This window comes from Topomyia yanbarensis, chromosome 3 (genome assembly GCF_030247195.1).
Source record: "Topomyia yanbarensis strain Yona2022 chromosome 3, ASM3024719v1, whole genome shotgun sequence".
In the NCBI taxonomy this organism is placed as follows: Eukaryota; Metazoa; Arthropoda; class Insecta; order Diptera; family Culicidae; genus Topomyia; species Topomyia yanbarensis.
In genome coordinates this window covers 412,923,979-412,942,380 of record NC_080672.1, presented here as the reverse complement: position 1 = coordinate 412,942,380, position 18,402 = coordinate 412,923,979, and the positions used below count along the sequence as shown (strand labels likewise).

The 18,402-nt window shown below is 34.7% G+C and overlaps 1 protein-coding gene across 12 annotated transcripts in view; it reads left to right on the top strand.

Annotated features, from left to right (window-relative positions):
* The window catches only part of LOC131693510 (RNA binding protein fox-1 homolog 2), an 803,264-nt gene that overhangs the window by 66,823 nt on the left and 718,039 nt on the right, over window positions 1–18,402 (top strand). The gene's annotated exons all lie outside the window — the stretch shown is intronic.

The following is an 18,402-nucleotide window of genomic DNA, read 5'->3' as shown; positions in this document are numbered from 1 at the left end:
GTCTCTCTGCTCTAGCTCTGGTCTGGTTTGAGAGGCTGGACAAAAAAAAACCGAGATATATGCGGTGACATGCGGTATCTACACATTTATGAAGTGGTTCGGCGGTCCACTGATAGTTTGTGTAAAGTTTATTGTGCTAGTGCCTCTCTGGAAGCGTTCGAACCTCCGGTAACTAGGTCGCGAGAGAAGAAATAGGTGGGCTCGGGAAGGGTTAGTACGGACACGGGACAAAATTGGTAAGACGTGCGTTGGATTGAAGTGGCTAAATATAGTTAGGATTGCAAATTAATAATTTATTTGTTCAATCAGTATTCAACTATTGCGAAATCAATTGATCTTGGGTGTACACCAACCTTCGTTTTAGAAACAGTGGCGTTGATACAGTACAGAGAGTAATGTTGTTCGAACTCCGGTTCAGCAAAGGCCAAAACGAAGGCTATATGTGAAAACTCATTGATGTACATTGAGAAATGGCAATCTTTAGAAACATTAGTTGTGGAACATTTCCTAAATAATCCAGATCAAAAGGAAAAATCAGTCGAGAACAGATACCATTCAGTTTGATAAACTACCATAAAAATTCCCGACTCATATCCTTTGTTTAAAAAATGGTAAATAAACTGAAAAAATACAATGTAGAATATTAGTGAACAAATTCCAATAATCATGAATATTTCAACTCCTGTTCATGAAACTATCTATGTTTCTACAAAACTAGTTTACGCCAAAAATATATGGTGCTACATTTCAAACGTTCACGGAAAAAAAATTCGTTCATAAATTCATAAACACAAAATCACGATTTCGTGAGCTGGAGCGATTGGCGAAAATCTTGACCAAGTTCATGAAATTATGAATAATAATCCTCGTATTCATGAAACTATGAGTGCTTTTAAAAGAAACTGGTTCGCGCAAAAATGTACCCTGGTCACAGGCCAGTGCGCAGGTTTTGGGGGTTCAAACCCCTCCCATGAGAGTTTTGAATTACTTTTGAAAATTTCTTAACTTCCTGATCAGGGAAAAAGGCTGCGAGCCGTTTTGACACAAACAATATCATTTGAGTTCAGTTATTCTAGAAACAAGTCTTTGAAGAAACCATGCCAGAGTGGCTGTAAAATGTTGTAAGTCAAGTTGGTTGGCATCGCTGGACCGGTTCACGTCTCGACAAGTTTCATTATTAACAACAGTTGTGAAAGATCGGGCTAACAACAGCAACGAGTGAGGAAAAATAGCGAACGAATAACACAAACTCGTAGAAAATCGGGATATCATTGTCTAGAGAAATTTTACCGTAAGTGATCTCTGCGCCAGAGTGACTAAGAACTAAATGGCATCGGGAGAAATTCCGCCGCCAGGAAACTCTCAGAACCAGCTATTCGATACATAGGGACGAGTGTCGAGAAGAAGCATAAGAAACCCTCCGAAGATGGTTGTAAAGAGATGTAAGTCATTGTGTCTGATCAAAATACCTTCTCGATAACAAATAATGTCACAATTTGTTTAGCCAAGTCGACGCAAAACTTGGGGCCTCGGAAAAAAAAATCTTCAACATTTGAGGTTTTCTATACCTTCCTTATATTAGGAACAAAAAAATTAACCCCTCCCTTGAGAATTTTCTGCGCACGAGCCTGTCTGGATAAGTTTAGTTTTTGTTTATACTTTTGGGATACGCTGGTTTGTAGCATATCAACTAAAACGATGGTCATGATTTCAGGGGCTTATTCGCGATTTTCGTAATTTCTCATCACGTTACTGTGATATTTTATTCAAGAGTTTAACATCGGATTTTTCTGGCAGAGTAGCACGATTTATGTTTATGATTTCAGGGTTTTAGTCACAATATTTGTAATTTATATTCCCGTTTTCGTGATATTTTCTTCACGAGTTTCGTGTTGAATTTTTCTGGCAGAGTAGTGTGATTTATGTTCATGATTTCAGGATCTCAGTTACGTTTTCCATAATTTCTATTCACGTTATCGTGATATTTTAGTCACACGTAGAGTGATTTGTGTTCATGACTTCAGGATCATATTCACGATTTTTGATATTTTAATCCCGATTAGTGTAATTTATGTTCATGATTTCAGGATCTTATTCACGTTTTTCGTAATTTATATATACGTAATCGTGATATTTTATTCTTGAGCTCACGTTCGAATTTGACACGAGCGGTAATGCAACTACTGTTCATGTTTAATTACTGTCGGATTTTTTACTCGAAGTAACGTGATAATATGGTTTGGATCATAAAACCGTAAATAATTCGCGGTATTTTGTTTTGTGAACTACATCACGAACAGGATTCGTGGCTATCTTCTATCTTCTTCTTCTATATATATAAAAGTCAAAGTTTGTATGTATATGATTTATAGACTCCCAAACGGCTTAACCGATTTCCGTAAAAATTTATACACAGTAGGTATTTGTTATAGGGCGTGTTTGTGTACTATTAGTTGGAGATTATATGCCCGCCAGATGGCGCTTTGGAACAAATTGTGTTTTCCACCTATTTCGTTGAAAATCGCAGCAACGTGCGATGGGTATTAGCTAGCATAATATATTTTTGATGCTCAGCTTAGTGTTCGTTTTCTGTCCAGACATCACGTTGAACCTTACCAAATGAATAATGATGTTGGAGGTCCTAACAGCTTTCTTATATCTGCTGCTCTCACCTATTGCTAGCCGCTGTAGGTTGTACATAAATATATGATATTTTACCACAAAACCCATTTTTTTTTGAAATAGCTCACAAGAAAATTTTAAGGCCATGTGCAGAGTTGTATGAAATAAAAAAAAATTACGGATGACTTCTAAATATCACAAGCACTCAAAATAGATCGTGAATCATGTACTACAAATCATGAAAAAGTTCACAAATCCATGAATAATATTTTATGATTTTGTGAGCACAAATGGTGAAAATTATACTAGGAACAATGAACTAGTTCACGAACACATGAACGATATTTTGTGACTTTGTAAACTATTTCCTGGCCAAACATGGTCAGGTGTAACTGTTATATTAGGAATCATGAATCAGTTCACGTTTCTATGAATAGGATGTCATAATTTTGTGAACAATTTCAATAGCACGAATGGTCAGTCGCTAGGAATCACAAATCAGTTCACGTATACATGAATAATATTTTGCGATTTTAATTCAATTAATTTAAAATTCTGCGATTGATTTATTGCACGAGCTCGAATGGCTAGTTCACGAATATATAAAAATTATTTCATGGTTTTGTGAACTAGTTCATGATCATGAATGTGACTAATTCTCTGGAAATCATGAACCAGTTCACATTTACATGAATAATATGGTGTGATTTAGATAACTATTTCACGAGCACGGATATTGAATGGTGACTATTATATTTGGAATCATCAACTAGTTCACGATGTTTAAAAGGATTCATGAATAATATTACAAGTTTCGGGAAATAGTTCACGAGTAAATATGTTTACCATAAGGTATGCAAAAAATCACGATTCAACCTTTGGTTTTATGAATAATGTTCATAAAATTGTGAGCTAGTTCACATACAGAAAATCGATTTAGTAATGATATGTTGGAAACCGTACAAAACAAAAACGTTATTTCGCTAACAAAAACGTTATTTAGGCGTTACTGACTGAAAATGAAACATAATTATAAAACACATGATTTTTGTGCATGGTCCCGTTTTCGTAACGTAAAAACGTGATTGTTCCAGAATTCATGACACTTTACTCACGTTTTTGGGAACAATTTTTAAACCGTGTTTGGATTGGATCATGACTGTCTTTTTTTCCGTCTAACGAATTTCGTTCATTATGATCACATTTCATAATTTGGAGGTCGACTGATTTGTATAAAGTAGATCGCCTAAAACAACCAATTTACACGCGAACATACGAATGACCACACGCTTATAAACATAATGTGTCCACGCGAAGTTACATACACACTAGCACGCACGACAAAAACGTCAACATACAAACGCTCGAGTCCTTCGCGATCATCCACATACAACCACACCCACGATCTCAAAAACAGGATAACACCCCGGTGGTTAAGCGGTTTAGCACTTATAAATTCACAAACGCGGTCTTTGGAGTGAACCTCCATATGCCCGTGTTCGCGCGATCATGAATCAGTTTCATTCGGACACCCCTATTCTCGGCCCTAGTTACATGAGTCCATGATAATGCTCACATCCACTAAACTACACGTTCCATGGTGACATAAAAATCGAATTTAGACACATGAAGTCATATACACGCGACAAACAGACATACAAATGCTTGAGCCCTTCGCGATCATCCACGCAACCTACACCGGCGCTCTCGCAGACATGATAAAGATTCAAACGCGGTCTCAAGCGTGAACCTACAGTCCCCCGCACTCGCGCGATCATGAATCAGTCACGTCTGGAAGTCTCTATCCTCGATTCCAGAAGTCTAGGTCCATGTCATCAATTGAAACAATTAAAAAGAAAGCTCTCATATCCACTGGACAACACGTTCCATGGCGACGTGACCGGGAACTCTAGTGATATGGAGTAACTCACTCCCTGTCAGAATGTGATCCGTACACCGAAAACCGAATATCAGAATGACGGCCCGCGTGGTCATTCAAGAACACAATAGCCACAGGGTTACAAAATCGAATTAATTCACGCGAAGTCACATACACGCGAGGACACGTCAACATACGAAGGCTTAAGCTCTTTGCGATCATCGGTAACAATGTGACCGTTTTAGTACTCACGAAGAACAAACGCGGTCTCAGTTGCGAACCTGCCAACGCGCGCGATCATAAATCGGTCACGTCCGGAAATCTTTACGCTCCATTCTAGCAACTTAGGTCCATATATTCAGTTATACCAATCAAAAAATAAAGCTCGTATCTACTAGACAACACGTTCCATGGCGACATGACAGGGAAACCCACTTTGTCCTAGAATCTGAACCCTGCACGAAAAATTAAGCATCAGATTCATGGTCCGCGCGCGATCATTCTCGAACACACGCGACTATGCGAAAGGCAAACGGTTTTAATATAGAATTTATACACGCGAAGTTACATACCCGTTAGCACACGCGACATACAAACGAACACGCGATCGAACACGTTAACGTACAAATGCTCGAGCCCTTCGCGATGATACATGCGATCACGAAGTCCCTACGCCCGCACATACCTGAACCGTACAATAAATATCACATTCAGAATCACGGCCCGCTACAATTGGCCTAAAGCAGTGTTTTAGTGGGCGCCATTGCCTGTTTCGTCTGCAATTGTAGTGTGTGATTCTGAAGAGAACCTAGCTCTACAGCTCCAGTAGGACAACTCTCGAAAAAGAGAAACTAATGAATTTACTATTAATTATTACTTTCACGATTCTTCACGATTTTAGGAAGGCTCATGGTTTTCATAGTCTCTAAATTTCCTTTCCATCGTAGGGTTACTGCGCCCTAATTCATGTTAGCTCCTCTATTCATCCCACTCATTTGAACACATTGGTTAGAGGAGTGTCTGCTATCTCTATTAAACGCATTAGCTCAAATTGAATAAGGGTAAGTTGTACTCGACTTTTCACTTCCCTCAAACCCTTCTTTTTACATTTCTTCTTATTTGCCTTTTCACATTGTGTTTACATTCACCATTTTCTTTATTATTATATCTTTACTTCAGTTCGAATCAATCTACAGTGTCTTTTTAAACAAAACCAAAATTGTTAATGAAATTGTTAACTGTACTTTATAAAAATACTAAATACAATTGATTTTCTGTCATTTCCCTCTTCTCTACATTTACTTAGTTGTTGTAAATTTTTCATTTTCGCTTTTTTATACGTTTGCTTCATTTCCTTCAATTCCTGTGTAGTCTTTAAGTTCCACTTTCTATAATTAATAAGGGTAATGTTTCTATTTGTTCATAATTAAATCATCATTAATTTATTATTTTCTATTAATTGTGGATTTGTTTTGTACAATTTCTCATCTTTTAATTATTTTAGTATTACCAACTTTCTTTATTTTTTTTTATTTTCTTTATTCATTTTATCAAGTTTCTGGGTCTTAATTATATTACATATATTTAATTTTTTAGCAATCAGTTGGCTTGTTATTATTTTTTTTCCTCTGTTCCCAAAATGGATGTCATTATTTTTGGTTTCTTTATTTTTTTTTAGTTTCCTATTTTTTTCTCATTTTTGTGTCCTCTTTTTGTGTATTTTTAATTTTCAATGAACTCAATAATAAAATTAAATTGATCCTGCTAAGGGGGTCCTCTTATATAATTGTGCAAAAAGTACCTAATATTTGATTTTTTTTTTGAAGGAGTAAAATGACTTAGATATGTGCGCTGTTCTGCAAAATGTTTATTAAGGTTTTATCTACAAAATAAAAATTTTAGAGCGTAAAGTGTTAAAAATGGCGTCCAAAATGGCGGCACCAGCAAAAGGTGTTTTGAAAACCGACCTCATCTGTGGGCACGATACAGGTCGTCGTCTACAAGCAGCAATCCAAAACGATCTTGAAGATTACATTCCGTAGAGGTGCCCCAACCTAAAGACATGAAAAAATTCGATATAGAATCAAAATGGCGGCCACTTGAAAATAAGGTATCGTTAATGATCAAAATATTACTATTTTGTAGGTTACAGCACCCGAAAATGTTGTCTTCTTTTTGGAGGGCAAAACCCGAAGTTGATTGGTTGAGTGGTTCAAAAATGAGAAAGCCCGCAGATTCGAAATATCTTGATCCGAGAAAGCCGCCATTTTGGACGCCATTTTTGGCACCTGACGCTCGAAAATTTTTATTTTATAGCTGAAACCTTAATAAACGTTTTGCAGAATAGCGCACATGTCTAAGTCATTTTACTGCTTCAAAAAAATTATTAATCATTAAGTACTTTTTGCCTCAATTATACTAGAGGATTTCCTTAGTATACGGAATTATATTCCTAGTTTAAAAAAAGACTTATAATTGTTCTACCCAGTATTTATATATGTAAATTTAAATTCTTCTGTATCTCTATTTTAAAATAAAAATAAAAAGGACAATGAAAAACCCTGTTCGAAGCCAGCTGTATTCTATCAAAAAAGCTGCCATTTGCAGCACCATTGTCGAATCGCCCAATAACAATTTCACCGTCTCAATCGTTTTCCATCATCTTTCACATGCTCTAATACCAAAGCAGACTTATCGAGCGGACACCAGCAGTGAAAGGCGTCGCTTCCATGAACCGCACAATTTCGTTGCTCCCCAATCGACAGGTTTTTCTTTGTTTTTTTTTTCTGATAGCTCTCGTTAGTCCTCTTGGGTGATTACTGACAAGACGGTCGCCATGTAGAGTTAGTGTATGGAAGAAGAAAAACTTTAAGCTCAAACGAGCTTAGGTATTTTCCATTGAGAAATGCAATCTGTTTCGGAATCCTACGATTTGCCCCGATCCTTGCGCGGAATTGGTTTGTCGTTTATCGTTTGCGACGAATGGTAAAAAAGGGATAAAGTTTGACGAATATTTCTTCCAATAAAATACAAGCACGATTGAATTACCACCCTGTTCTGGAAGGGGTGAGAGAACCGTATTTGTTCTAAAAATTTAATAATAAATTCTTAGTAATGAAAATCCAAAGAAAGAAAGAAACGGAACAATCTGGGTGGTAATAAAGTTTTCAGACACGGATTCGTCCTGTGCCTTTTCAGAGACGAATGGGGTGGAACATTTCTACAATGGGATTTTTTTTCAGGAGAGAAGAAAAATGGCATAACAGTCAGTGAAACAAAAGGGCGTATTTTATGGGACTTTTATTACACACACACACAATCGAGATGGTGAGATCTGATTCATTTTATACTTATTGGCGTCATAAATATTTCAGCGGGACAGCAGGATCAACAGAAGGGTTCCATGCTGGTTTGGTAATAGGTTGGTTGTTAAAACGTGTTTCGCGATTATGCTTTTTGTGCAATCAAATTATAGATTCTGTTATTGGTTTTGTCAATTGGATTACCTTAAAATATTTGTAATTAATTTGTTTGCTCAACTAGTTATGAATTTATAACCGATTTGTTTTACAATAACTGACATAATTTCCGGCAAACAACTGACATAACTGAAACCGCATGAAACTATAAATGAAATCGTAAAACTTGTGCACGGATAATTGTTGCTTTATTGTGGCACAACATAAACAACCGTCATCTGAAACAAAAAACTTTTTCCATGCAATTTACAAATTTCACTTGCATTACAGCGCGAGGTCTCACCAGCAAACACGTCAAACAGAAGCGAGGAGTGCACTCTCAAACTTTCTCCTCAGCTCAACGGTGAATTTCCCGGTTTTCACGCTCAACCGCAGAACTGAAGTTTTCCTTGTCCTATCCCCGCCAGTAGTCATACTTGTCACTATTTAATGGACATTCCTGGTATATATGAATCCACTATGGTCGCGACCGACGTCTGACTGCTGCTGTTGCTGCTGCTGTCCAATTCGTTCGTTCGAACATTGGACCAAAAAACCGACCATAAAAATAAATTAAACTTTTCATTTTAACGATCATCCAATGGTGATTCCTTTCCCCGGCACTGCCGCATATTTGTTCGTCGCGGGAAACAGCAATCTAAAATTCATCCTAGGCCAGAAAAGTGGGCAACGTAACATTCCGAAATGATTGTGGTGGGAATTGGACGACATTCCGGACTTTTTAATCCATCCCAAGGCGGGTTTCGAATAGCGTAGTCTACCTTCGTCTCTTTTTGGGGTTAGAATCGGGAATTTGTTCGAACGCGAAATGACTCTTTGCTACCAAAAACAGTATACAAACGATGTTGGAACCAAGGTTCGGTTCCAACCTGGAAGAAGGACTTCTTTCGGATGTAGCAGGAAGTTGCTGTTGTTTGGTTGGCGTGGCGGAATAAAATGGGGGAAATATCGTGAGATCCTCCCCCGATAGTGCCATTAGCAAACTACTGAATTTTAATGGACCCCTGGCTTGCTCTTGTTGCTTGTGTTCAGCGGGAGTTTTTTTTATCGTCGTTCGAAATTTGCACCGGAAAGTCACAGTTAGTCAGTCTTATACTACGTTCACAGTACCAGTTAAAATATGTTTTAACGTTGTATTGATGACGTTTTTCCCGTTGTCAGTTATTCAAACATGGTTTAACTTTGTTGTTTGAATGTAGTCAGGTCCGTTGGCAGAGTTTTGTTTGGGAGAGGAAAAAATAATGCTTAAATGTATTAAGTCTGATGATTTGAGATAGTTACTAAAAATTGAATGGAATTTTTTTAAAGTTCATAGTGAAAATGAAAAAAATATTTGAAAGTTCGTAGTGAAAGACAATTTTTTGGTAGTACTATCGAAGAAAAAAAACAAGTTGAATTAAAAAAACATTGTTTCAAGTTGTCGAAGTTATGGCCCCTTTCCCGAAGCAAGTTTATTTTAAAGAGGCTTGTGCACACTCTCCAAGGTAAACCGCTTAACTAAAATAAAAAAGTAAACTTGTACCGTTCGTTTTCCCAAAAAACAATTTTTTTTCCATGAAAGACCATGTTGATAAAAAACGACTTCGATTTATCGACCCTCAAATTTGTATATAACTCCTTATAATAGTGATATAAAATCATGTATTCAGAAAATTCAAATCACGAAAATCAGAAAATTCATCAAAAACTAAAAAAAAATCTATGAAAAGTATAAAAAAGAAAAGTTTAAAAGTTTTGAACAATCATGAGAGTCATGCAAATCATGAGAGTCACGAAAATCGCAAAATCAAGAATTGTGTTAAGTTTGAAATTTTCTGTGTCGAATTCATCTCGTCAGTAACTAGCACCAACTGGGTGTCTAGTTAGACGATGTCTCTAACCTAGTACCCAAATTAGCCCTTGTTAGTCACACAAAAAAATCGAAACAATTCACACGACACATTTGAACGTTCAAACCAACTGCCCTGTCCCGAGTGATAGCCCGGGAAGCAAATGCAGAAGCTGTGGTTTGCTGATGAGAAAGAGAAAGCGAACTCTTGTCATTTAGCTAGGGAATCATTATGCATCCCAAAAGGGTTATTTGGATTAAACCAATTTGCGCGTTAAGGACACTAAATCAAATGGACTAAGTTAATGAATGAGCTAATGAACTAAAAAAATTAAAAAAAAAATAAATTACTCAAGTGAATAAATTTAAAAAAATTATTAAAATTAACAAATGAAATGAAAGTAAGCGGACGCAATAAATAAAATAAATTAAATTAAAAAAACGAAGCAAATAAAAATAATAGAATGAATAAAATTAATAATACGTTAACATAACTAAAATAAAATATATCAGTTAAATTATAAATATTCATAAAATTAATAAAACGAAGAAAATGAATAAAACTAATAAAATTATTCAAGGAAAAAATTAATGAAATTGATGAAATTATGAAATTAATGAAATTAATGAAATTAATGAAATTAATGAAATTAATGAAATTAATGAAATTAATTAAATTAATGAAAATAATGAAATTAATGAAATTAATGAAATTAATGAAATTAATGAAATTAATGAAATTAATAAAATTAATAAAATTAATGAAATTAATAAAATCAATAAAATTAATAAAATTAATAAAATTAATGAAATTAATGAAATTAATGAAATTAATGAAATTAATGAAATTAATGAAATTAATGAAATTAATGAAATTAATGAAATTAATGAAATTAATGAAATTAATGAAATTAATGAAATTAATTAAATTAATGAAATTAATTAAATTAATGAAATTAATTAAATTAATGAAATTAATGAAATTAATGAAATTAATGAAATAAATTAAATTAATGAAATTAATGAAATTTATAAAATTTATAAAATTTATGAAATTTATGAAATTTATGAAATTTATGAAATTAATGAAATTAATGAAATTAATGAAATTAATGAGAAATTAATGAAATTAATGAAAGGAATTAATGGAATGAAAGGTATGCAAGGAATGAAAGGAATAAAAGGAATGAAATGAATAAAATGCTTGAAATGAATGTAATGAATAAGATGAATAAGACGAATAAAAGAAATGAACTAAACGAATAAAAGTAATAGAATTAATAAAATTAATAATATAATGAAATGCAAATAAAATATATTAGTAAATGGAAAAATATTCAAGGAAAAAATGAACGAAATTAAGAAAATTAATAAAGCGCATAAAATAAGTAAAATGACTAAAATGCATAAAATGAAGAAAATGGATAAGACGAATCAAATGAATGAAATAAATTAAATGAATGTATGAAAGAATAATAATAATAAAAGTAATAAAAATAATAAAAATAATAAAAATAATAAAATGAATGAAATAAACAAGATGAATAAAATGAATTAAAATAATGAAATTAATTAAATAAATTAAATAATAAATAAACGAATGAAATGAAATATAACGAAATCAATAAAATGAATTATTAAATTAAATAATATAAATAAAATAACAAAACAAATGACATGAACAGAGCAAATGAAATCTGAAATTGAACAGAATTGATAAAATTAATAAAAAGACAAAAATAAACGTAATAGAACGAATTAAACGTTTAAAATGAAAAATTAAACAACATTTAAAAGGAAACATAATAAATTAATCTGTGCAATATCTATGATAAGGGTGAAATGATTAAAATGGATGAATCAACAAAATTTGTAACGTGACTAAACTGAATAAAATGTATGAGCTTAAAATCTTAAAAGGTTTTGAATAATCATGAGAGCTCCATGAAAGTCATTTAAAACATGAGAACGACAAAAATCATAGAAATCATATATATCCTAAAAATCAAAAACATGGAAAATCATGAAATATTAGAAAAACCAGGAACTGTTATGAAGAATTGTGAAAAATCTGAAAAAATATAAAAATTGCGAGAATCACAAAAATTATTAAAATCATGAATGTCGTGAAAATTATAAAAATCATGAAAATCTTAAATCCTTAAAACCATGAAAATTACGAAAAATCACAGTTAAAGGGTTATATACCTTTTTGTGAGAAAAATTTACGTAAAGATATGAAGCAATGATTTAATTACATCAAAGTTATAGTATTTTGGTAGTACATTTTTCAGTGAAAAAACAAGCATTAGGTTATAAAAATATATTGATAATTTTCGGAGTTATGGCCTTTTCTCCGAAATATTTATTTATTTAAGATATTTACAGTGATCACGATTGAAGGCCAAAAGATGAACTAAAATCCTAAAGCTCATTTAATTCTATTAGTATAGGAGTAATTAGTTGAATAAATAATATTTTTATTCTTCCTTCGGGAACGTTTTTCCTAAAAAAAAATTGTATTAAATAGTCCTTATCCATAAAACAAAATTTTATATATATAAAAAAGGTATCGTTAAGGTACGAGAAAAAATGATAACTATCAATCGAAAAAAATTAAGAAAATCGGTTGAGTGGTTTTCCGGCAATCGTGATCACACGGAAAAGCCATTTTTGGGAAAAAAACACATTTTGAGATAATCGAGATTAAAGTTTCAAGTTACCACTGCTCTTAGTCGGCGAAGCCTACTTCGAAGCGTTGTAACTTTCGATCTATTTCTCGAATCTGTATAAAAATTTGGGAAAATATTGTCAAGGAGGTGTACTTTCAGATAAATTAATAATGTTTTTTTTCGATTTTTTTTTTGAAAATGAAGAGGTATGTAGCCCCTTAATTAAAAGAAATTCAAAATAATTGCATGAAAATTATTAAAACCTTTATAAATGATTTGCAAACAAAACCAAGGATTTCCCTCATTTACAGTGTAACAAACAATGGTTTTATTATTACACACACATACTCAACGAAACCTTCTTGAACCTTAACGAAAGCAGAATGTGATGCCAAGAGTTTTACCGAAGATTCGAAACTAGAAAAATGCAACTATTGCACCTTAGTGGATAAAGTTTAGGTAAAAACTATTTTTTCTACTAAAGAGAAAATTGTTTAAAACCACATTTGCGCGTCAAGGGCACAAAACCTATAACTAAATTAATTAGGGGATTTGTGTTTCGACTTCGTTTCATCAGAATCCGACACTAACTTAGTGAGCTAGCGCTGGAGTGACGCTAGCTCCAAAAACGAACGAAAACAGGATTTACTCAGAATCACAAATCGTGTTTTCGTTTTCTGAAGCTAGTGTCAATCCGGCGCTAGCTTAGTCATGTCACTAAGTTAGTGTCGGGTTCTGATGAGACGAAGTCGAAACGCAAATTCCATAACTAATTTACTAGAAAACTTCCGAACGGAATGGAATGTAACTGGCTCTCAAGGGACATAATATAAATATACCTTATAGGGGAGGACCTGGCAAGTTGGTACACCCTGATCTAGCTTCGATCTAAGTGAAAAGAAAATCAACAAATCGAAAGAGTTGCAGGAACAGTTTGATAGAACAGATTCCGAAAACCTAACCACTTTTTAGATCTCACGGATATATTGAAAATTAATAATTCTACATAGTCCCCTATGTGTTACTAGAAGGACGAAATATTACTTAAAAGTTTTTGAAGCAGGATCGTTTTGTCCCCCAGAGGTCTGGAAATGAACGAAAAATCAACAAAGTTTTGTCCGTCGATGTACGAAAGGTTTAGCATCAAAGTCTCTAAAGGGTGATAGAGTAGACTCCAACAAATGAGCCATTGGAAGTTTCGGAAGTCTGATTTAAATTTTCACCAATAATAAGCTTAAGGGGCTTATTTTGTACCACCCTACTCCGCGTAACGAATTTGCGAATTGAGTACTACAATTCAGAATTCAATTTGAGTCCATGTGTTACAGAAGATCGGTAGGTGCTATACTCAATCGCAATTTGGCCCATTTCGAATGACAATAGATTTTCTCCTCCTGACGTTTCAATTCATTCATTTCGCAGTCAAAATGCCATAAACTCGACACACAAAGTAACCGGCATATGTCCGCATCGATTTACCGCAATTCCAATCGAATCAACTTTAGACAGAATGTTACCTAACGAGTGTAACATAAACTCCCCTTTCGAGTGCCATGGCGCTCCCGGATCCATCGAGTGAAGGCACTCTCTATAGTAGCTGTAAGGCTTATGAGCCAATATTGGCATTACGGTACAATTTTATTAAATCCTCGTTCGTTTCGGATTTTACCGGGTTTGGTTGAGAGGTTTTTTTCCGTCTGTTCCATCTGTTACTATTGGCTTAGATTTTTGATTGTGTTGCACGAATGGAGTCTGATGTCCGATGCTATCAGTTTGAGGAGGGTACTAAGTCAAAAAAAATCTGTAAATAGGGATTTCTATTCTTTTAGGTATTAACGTAGTTAGAAAAGAAGTATTTTCATTCTGATTTAGGTATACTTAAGATGAGGAAAATACCACAGAATGCGCCTTAAGCTAACCTTTTTTCTAATAACGGGGTAAACACTTTCGTAGAAATCCATTTATAAGCTTCCGTTCGATTTTTTTTAATAAAGCCTACAAATAGCACAGCTCTACGCTATCCTCTTATCAGTACTGCTTCGCCACGAGCTCTACACAATGATGAAAAGCATATTCCTCTAACAAAAATGGAATGTGCTAGGTCAAATGCCCCCTTTTAAATGTATATATGTATAGTCCCAAAACATGAGAAGCCTCTCCTAGCCCAGGGTAATAAAAGCAAAACGATTTACAACAATCCGCTTCCCCCGGTTGTACAGCTCCGGGCGGACCGACCCGGCACGGAGTCCTTTTGGAAGCGAACAGTTAAAGCCTATATTGACACTGTCATGTTTATCATCCTTTTTCATCCCCACCCAAGGGACACTCACTCACTGTTCAGGGCAAGCCGTTGATGCCCATCTACCAGCCAGCCCGAAACCAAAAGTCCTACGACTGAGCCCCCCCCATTAAACTCAGGGACGGTCCCCGGATTAGGAGAGCTAGAACACTGTCTGTCGGCGGCAGGCGGAGCGTAAGCGGAGGTCCCGAACTTGCTTTCAACAGTTCCGACGTTCTTCGGTCGGGGCCTGTTTGCTATATAGAGGAGATTTTCTTTTGCACCGAAAATCTGTTCCATTCATCTACTGCCGTGACCCGGTACGATGAGGATGATGATGATGATGATGATGATGGGATGAAAGATTGTTTCCTACGCATTTGGGCTCCGCTCGAGGCAACGGGGTGCTGCTATATTTGGATTTACGGGAACTGTTGACAAATTTTGTTTGTTCTCGGATGTTTTTCACTCGAAATTCATACCTCAAAAGGATTCTCGGTTGTTTTCAGCATGGTGGAGATTTACAGTTTTCTGTACCGGTGATGAAACTCGAAAAAGCATATGCATTGGGCTTAACCATGCGAAAGTATTAGAAAGAGATTTACTATAGATACAGGAGGGAGCAATCTCTAACGAGAAGATCCAATTACCGTACGATGAAACTGATGCAAGATGAGAAGTGTTCCATCAAAAATATTCAATGGCCTTCCTCTGATAGCTAAAGTTTGTTAGTTGACTATGTGGAACACACTTCAAAGCCACTGTTCCAATTGGGTCGGTTAGATGACATAAAATTGCCTCAGATTATTAATTTCGGAACCATGAACTGTAAATCTACCTCTTTTGAACTATCCGAACATTTTGATTTGAACTGTAGATCACTCTAAAAATCTAGTTCGGAAAATATCTATGTGTGCATGTATCAAACAATGTCACACAAATTTCTCCGAAATGGCTGAGCCGATGTGATAAGATATGAAAGCTCGAAAAATTTACAGTAATAGCGGCTACACTCATCGTAGTCTCGCAATGGTTTATCAAATAACTTCCACATTATTTTTGTTACTGTAGAGGGATCTAAAGTGATTGGGCGGACCCGTAAGCAGAGCCCCTTATGCGCATTTAGCGGTATGATAAGATTCACAATCCCAATCCCTTCTTAACTGATTCATGAAAGCTAATCGAGTTATCAATATTACACTCAAAGCTATAGTTTGGAAAAGCAGTATAATATAATCACGTGCTTCTTGCCATGAACTATCACTAAAATTATGAAAATATTGTCCATAACTGGAGTTAGAATCCAATTCTGAGACACCTTAGCTATAAGCTATACCTAAAAAAAATGTTGTTACCGAATTTCTGCTTATTTCTCTCCACGCTGCAATTTTTCGCACAATTTAGTTGGGCTCTGCAATTATTAATATAATTCCTACATATGTAGAGGACATACTAGATATCTTGACTAAAATGAAATTTTTAAAAATTGTATATAATGCGTACAATACTGTATTAAATGTACGAAAATAATATCTATATTAACCCTCAAAAAGGCAAGCCAAAATTGTGACTTCAAGCAGCATCGCTCCTAAGACCCAATGAAATCGTAAGCCTTTTTTTGTCGTTTTATCAGTGAGAGAATCGAAGGCCCGAAAACGCTCGATTATTTGTATTTCATATTACAAGTTCATTAAAACTGGAGAACTGTTACTAGCCGGGCCTCTGCGACCCCTTGTCTTTTTGAGGATTAAATAAAATTTATAACATACTACATTAAATAAAAGATATTATTTGTGCATCTTCTCCCTCCCAGAAAAGTTGGATTCGACGAATGTGTCGTGTTGCACCCGTCAGTAACTAACACAAACTTGCTGCCAGTTAGACGAAATATCCAACTAACACCAAATTTTACGCTAGTTAGACACTAAATCCATTCACATAAAATGTGTGAACGCGTAAAGCAACTGGCTGGTACCGAGTGACATCTCGGAAGCTCTAAGTCGCAGACGAGTGTAGAGAAACGAACTGTGTTTTGCCGTGAGAGCCAAACACCTGAGAGTATGTTTCGTCCAACATTCAAATCCCACTTTTCTAAGTTAGGTTTGTGCATTTTCCCATTATCCCATTTTCTTTTCTTTGGAAAACAAAAGTTACGTGAAAATTTGGCAAATTCTCAAATAGAAACAAAATCTTCGGTTCTACATGGAAAAAAATTGTTCACAAAATAAAGTATAAAGTGCCATGAATTCTTGAACAATCACGTTTTCACGTTACGAAAACAGGAGCATGAACAAAAATAATGTGTTTCATAATTATTTTCAATTTCCTTTCAGTAAGACCTGCGTAACGCTTTTACTAGTAGAAGTATTTGTTCTTGTTTTGTGAACTTCAGTCACGGTTTCCGCCATGTCAGTACCAAATCGATTTTTTGTATGTGAGCTGGTTCACAACTTTATGAACATTGTTCATTAAATTCATAAAACCAAAGGTTGACTCGTGATTCAATTCGCAAATTCAGGAACATCATTCAGAGTCCGACTATACGACGTGAACTGGTTCTTAATTTATCAGTACCTTACATGACCTGGTTCTCGTGGTGCTGAATTAGTTCACAAAATCAAAGCATACTTTCTCGTGAACCATTTCGCGAAACTAGTTTATGAATCCTTTTAATCATAGCGAACCAGTTCATGATTCCTAATATATTAGTCACATTAGGTTCATGATTCTTAATATATTAGTCCCAACTCGCCATTCGTGCTCGTGAAATAGTTCACAAAATCGGAAAATGTTTTTCATAAAATATAAAATATCAGATGAGTATTCATGAACTGGTACATGATTCCTAGTATGTTAATCACAACTTACCATACGTGCTCGTGAAATAGTCAAAAACATCATGAAATATTATTCATGGAAACGTCAACCGATTCATGATTCCTAGTATAATAGTCAATACTGACCATGCATGCACGTCAAATAATTTACAAAATTAAAAATATTATTCATTGATTCGTGAACTGATTCATGATTACTAGTACATGATTAACGATCTATCTCGAGTGCTTGTGATATTTGGAAGATATACCTATTCATTTTAAATTTCATGCAACTCTGCACATGATCATAAAATTTTCACGTGAGCTAATAAATTTGGATTTTTTCATGAAATATATGGTTATGTCCAGCTGCTAGCAACTAGTAATAGGGGCGACCAGCAGATATAAGAAAACTATTAAAAACTCGAACATCGTTAATAATTTGATAAGGTTCAATGTGACAGAAAACGAAAACGGCGCTGACCATCAAAAATGCATTAAATCGTATTCGTGATACAAAATACCGCGAATCAGTCACACTTCTATGATCCAGTTCATATTGTCATGTTACTCCAAGTAAAAAATCCGATAGTAATTATAAATAGCATATCACAAAAGGCGAGGAGAAATTATAAACGTCCTGATCAAACTGCTAACAGTCTGCTTTCTCATCTCGAACAGATGAGAAGACAAAAAGCGCACCGTTCACGAACAGCATACAAACAAAAATTACTACCCGGGTAACATTTAGACGCAGCAATGTTTCATTTCCCGACTGCAAATGAAATGTGTGAACCATAGAATAATTTTCGCCCATTGCTTTTC